General features: G+C 37.4%; 1 long non-coding RNA gene across 1 annotated transcript in view; it reads right to left on the bottom strand.

The window, feature by feature from the left end:
- LOC110269770 overlaps positions 2025 to 5806 on the bottom strand; it is a 21628-nt gene continuing 17846 nt past the window's right edge. The window contains exon 3 of the long non-coding RNA XR_002358528.1: positions 2025 to 2143. This is a non-coding gene — a long non-coding RNA (uncharacterized LOC110269770). The remainder of the gene's footprint in view (positions 2144 to 5806) is intronic.

The raw sequence follows: 5806 nt of genomic DNA on the forward strand, positions 1-5806 counted from the left end.
GATACTTGGGTAGTAGCAAGGGTTGTGGTTCGTTCTGCTTGCTCTAGGTTAATGTTTGAGATTTGATAACAATGATAATTGATTGAGGAAGCTTTAACATGTGGCGAGAATGCCGGAGATGCATATATGATTAATGAACGAATGTGGTAAATGAATAATGATGGAAAAATGTTGGATGTGTGTATGCTTGTGTTTTCTCTCTGGTTGTAATGGCGACAGGGCGCATATACCCTCTAATGGCGACAAGGCGCATATACCATCTAATGGTGACAGGGCACATATTCCCTCTAATGATATTAATGTGCAACAGAGAGACTGTGCCCGGGTTAGCTACCGAAAACGTCGGGTTAGCTTGATAACCGACAGATGATATCATCAGCCATAGAACAGGCATACATCATTTGCATATGTTTTAATTGTTTGGGTTTGCCTATTTGTTTTGGAATGTTATATCATATATGCTATGTTACCTGATTATGTGCTATTTGTTCTACTTGTACCTTATTGTGTATTACTTGCCTGTATTACTTGTGTTTGTACAACTGAGAGGTCCCTCATGCTGGTGTCGATGGACGCTGAGGGCTGTTCTTGATGAGATGAGTTGATGATGTAATTAAATAATGATGATTATTGAATGAGGTAATTGAGCTCCCTGGGTAGACGCAGTGAAGTAATTTCACTTGTTCCAAGTAGAGAATGAGTTAATTTGAGTTTCCTGGGTAGACGCAGTGAAGTGATTTCACTGCTCCAGGTTGATATTAAGATAATTTGAGCTCCCTAGGTAGACGCAGTGAAGTGATTTCACTTGCTCCAGGTGAGGATGTAAAGTATTGATATAGAATTGCTGAGAGAGAATAATTGGGGGTGGTTTCGTTTATAATCCTGATTGTGAATTGTTGAAGAGTTAGAAAGTTGGGAAGCATGAAAAATATGAATTAGATTTAGCTTTCCCTTATGTCAGTTGCCTGTTTATGGATTAGCGAGAACATAGAATGAATATTTGGTGAAAGGAAGTTTAGGATGCTTAGTGAGTTTTTATTGCAATGCATTGTATTTATTTGGCACTTTTACCGTACTAAGAACCCATGGGTCGAGGGTTCTCATTCCGTATATATCTCTTGTTTTTCAGATACAGGTCCAGGTGCTCAGAAGCGAGCTGTGGTTCATCCGAGCGACGGCGAAGATCTTTATATTCTCTACTTTATATTTTGCTTAGAATCTCTCCACCTTTAATTGGAAAAGATGAGAATGAATTGGATTTTCATAATTTGTTCTAGTTTATCACCAAACAGAATACAAGAACACAAAATTTTGTGTCTTTGTCATTTATATTTTGTCCTCAGTCTCTTGTCTTGTCCTGTTCTAAAAAACAAGCACAGTCTTAAAGACATATCTAACAGCAGACACATCCATTAAAAACACAACTATTAAAGATGCACTCCTGTTTGGAAAAATCATTTAGTCAAAAGGCATATTCATGAAAGACACATCCAATCAAATTTTAAAGAAAAGACACATCCATGATAGACATATCCAAAGAAGTTTGAAACAGAAAATACATCTGTTAAGGACACATCTAAAGAAGTTTTAAACAGCGGACACATCTTAGCAAGTTTTGTAACAGAAGACACATCCATTATAGACACATCCAAACAAGAGTAACCGAAGACACATTCATTGTAGACACATCTAAGTCTTTAAAAGCTCCTCCTTAGCCACTTTTATAAGCACTCCAAACTTTTAGAAACTATAAGTACAAATACATGAACTTTTTTATTTATCAAACACAAAACAAGATACTTGTACTTTTGAAAACTACAAACATCTCTTCAAAAAGTTTACCAAACTAAGCCTCAATGTTCGAATGTTATTTTCATTTGTAACATTATGACATTATAGTACCTTAAAAAGACTTAAGTATCTACCAACCTTACCAATGGTGGTTACAAATTTTTCTCATTCGAGGCATAGTATCCAAGCGAATTTAAAAAAAATTCTTAATACGAAGAAATAAGTTTCATTAACCAAATTTTTTGGAAAGTGCTAAATGACCATTTGCTTCTTTACACATAAATCAACCTAACACAGTTTTACATTGACCAAATTATAGCTATTAGGGGTCTTTTATAAAAAATGCTGGTGACTGATAAACCACTATTTTATAGTTTATTTTGTGCTAATTTGAGTGGTTTTTATTAGCTTTTCATCCACTTAATCATATGATTTGCAAGGTTTTACAATTCCTTCCTGGATTTATTCTATGATTGAAAACTTGCTTCCTAAAGCTTCAAATTGTGTATTTTAATTTCTCCTTTATACCATTCGATGCCGTTATCTGTGCGTTAAGTGTTTCAGGCTTTATAGGGCAGGAATGGCTTAGAGAATGGAGAGAAAGCTTGCAAAAATGGAAGGAGCATAAAGGAGACAACCAGCGAGAAGTGACGCGCACGCATGGTTCACGCGTGCGCGCAAAACGGAGAAAATCACAGTGACGCGTACGCATGCTTGACGCGTACGCGTGGAAGCAGATCAGCACAATGACGTGAGCGCGCGCCTGACGTGCACGCGTGGAAAGGGAATTTGGTCAGTGACGTGTACGCGTGACCGACGCGTATGAGTGACAAGCGCGATCTGCAGAATTAACAAAAATCGCTGGGGGAAATTTTGGGCCGCGTTTTGACCCAGTTTTTGGCCCAGAAACGCAGAATAAAGCCAGGGAACATGCAAAGACTTAGGGCATGCTTGAACATGTTCTCATAATTCACAATTTTAGGATTAGATGTAGTTTTTAGAGAGAGAGGTTCTCTCCTCTCTCTTAGGTTAGGATTTAGGATTTCTTCTTCTCAATTTCTAGGTTCAATGTCCCTTTATTTATTTTCTCAATTTAGTTTATGAACTCTTTATGTTTATATTGATTTTCTATTTAATACAATTTGAGTTATTTCAGATTTGATTTTGCTTTATTTTATGTTATGGATGCTTTTAATTTAATTTAAGATATTTTCCCCTTTTGGCTTTGGTTAAGTAATTAGCAACACTTGAGTTATCAAACTCAGCTGTTGATTGAAATTGGAATTTTTTGCTGGTTAATTTGTACTCCAATAACTCTAGTCTTTCCATAGGAGTTGACCAGGACTTGAGGATCAAAATAATTAGTCCACTTGACTTTCCTCTGTTTAGCAAGGTTTAATTAAAGTGGGAGCAGAATCCAATTCTCATCACACCTGATAAGGATAACTAGGATAGGACTTCAAGTTCTTATACCTTGCCAAGAGATTTTTATTATTATTAATTTATTTTTCTTGTCATTTAAATTACTTGTTCCTTATTTTAAAAAAACCCAAAAACATATCTTTTTACATAAACAATAATAAATCATACCTCCCTGCAATTCCTTGAGAAGACGACCCAAGGTTTAAATACTTCGGTTATAAATTTTACTGTGTTTTGTTACTTGTGACAACCAAACTTTTGTACGAAAGGATTCTCTGTTGGTTTAGAAGCTATACTTACAACGCGATTATATATTTATAAAATTTCTTTACTGATAGAAAATCCGATCGTCAAAATGGTGCCGTTGCCGGGGAATTGCAAATGTGTGCCTTATTATTGGTTATTGTAAATATTTTATTTTGCTTGTTTATTTGATTTTATCTTTGTTTTTAATTTTTATTAGTTGCTTTGAGTTCTCATCCCCATCGCTTTGAGTTTGGTTCCAATGTTGTTGCAAGGAATGGAAATTAAAACAGGAACATGCATCAAGGTCAAAACAATCAGAGATGGAAGGAGCCACGAGGATCTGATCAACCCTTTTGGCAACAACACCTTCCACAGTACCACAGACAAAGACCATTTGACAATGCATGCCAAGACAATAGTTATGGTGGACCCTTTCGTGACAACCAACCCCCACCAAATTACTATAGTCAAGAGCCATTCTAGGGAGCGTACCAAGATGATGGATATGGTGGACCCCTGGTGCATGAAATTGTGATGTCAATGTTCACATTACTCTCTTACAACTTCGCACAACTAACCAGCAAGTGCACTGGGTCGTCCAAGTAATACCTTACGTGAGTAAGGGTCGATCCCACGGAGATTGTTGGCTTAAATCAAGCTATGGTTATCTCGTAACTCTTAGTCAGGATATAATATCAATAATAATTTTTAGTTTGAATTGTAAAAAATAAAAAGGGCAGAACACAAATTATACTTGTATGCAGTAATGGAGAATATGTTGGAGTTTTGGAGATGCTTCGTCTTCTGAAATTCTGCTTTCCTCTGTCTTCTTGTTCACGCACGCACGTCCTCCTATGGCAAGCTATGTGTTGGTGGATCACCGTTGTCAATGGCTAACATCCTTCCTTTCAGTGAAAAGGGTCCAGGTGCGCTGTCACCGCACGGCTAATCATCTGCAGGTTCTCAATCGTACCGGAATAGGATTTACTATCCTTTTGCGTCTGTCACTACACCCAGCACTCGTGAGTTTGAAGTTCGTCACAGCCATCCAATCCCAGAATCCTACTCGAAATACCACAGACAAGGTTTAGACTTTCCGGATTCTCATGAATGCCGCCATCAATCTAGCTTATACCACGGAGATTCTGATTAAGGAATCTAAGAGATACTCATTCAATCTGATGTAGAACGGAGGTGATTGTCAGACACACGTTCATGGATTGAGGAAGGTGATGAGTGTCACGAATCATCACCTTCTCCATAATTAAGCGTGAATGGATATCTTAGATAGGAACGCGCATGTTTGAATGGAAAACAGAAATACTTGCATTAATTCATCGAGACACAGCAGAGCTCCTCACCCCCAACAATGGAGTTTAGAGACTCATACCGTCAAAGAGTACAAAGTTCAGATCTAAAATGTCATGAGATAAAAATTAAATCTCTAAAAGTTATTTAAATACTAAACTAGTAACCTAGGTTTACAAAAAATGAGTAAACTATGATAGATAGTGCAGAAATCCACTTCTGGGGCCCACTTGGTGTGTGCTGGGGCTGAGACTAAAGCTTCTCATGTGCCTGGGCTGTTTTGGGCATTCAACGCCAGGCTGTAACCTATTTCTGGCGTTGAACTCCAACTTGTAACGTGTTTCTGGCACTGGACGCCAGACTGCAACATGGAACTGGCGTTGAACGCCAGTTTACGTCATCTATCCTTGAGCAAAGTATGTACTATTATATATTGCTGGAAAGCCCTGGATGTCTACTTTCCAACGCAATTGGAAGCGCATCAATTGGACTCTTGTAGCTCCAGAAATTCCATTCCGAGTGCAGAGAGGTTAGGATCCAATAGCATCAGCAGTCCTTTTTCAGCCTGAACTCAGATTTTTGCTCAGCTCCCTCAATTTCAGCCAGAAAATACCTGAAATTACAGAAAAACACACAAACTCATAGTAAAGTCCAGAAATATGAATTTTGCCTAGAAAAATAATGAAAATAAACTAAAAACTAACTAAAACATACTAAAAACTATATGAAATTAACCCCAAAAAGCGTATAAAATATCCGCTCATCACAACACCAAACTTGAACTGTTGCTTGTCCCCAAGCAACTAGACAAATAAAATAGAATACAAATGAGTCAAGAAACAATAATATCTCAGAGTTTTTGAGTGAAGCTCAGATTCTAATTAAATGAGCGGGGCTAGTAGCTTTTTGCTTCCGAACAGTTTTGGCATCTCACTTTATCCATTGAAGCTCAGAATGATTGGCATCTATAGAAACTTAAAATTCAGATAGTGTTATTGATTCTCCTAGTTCAGTATGTTGATTTTTGAACACAGCTACT

The sequence above is a fragment of the Arachis ipaensis genome, chromosome B03, assembly GCF_000816755.2.
Source record: "Arachis ipaensis cultivar K30076 chromosome B03, Araip1.1, whole genome shotgun sequence".
Classification (NCBI taxonomy): Eukaryota; Viridiplantae; Streptophyta; class Magnoliopsida; order Fabales; family Fabaceae; genus Arachis; species Arachis ipaensis.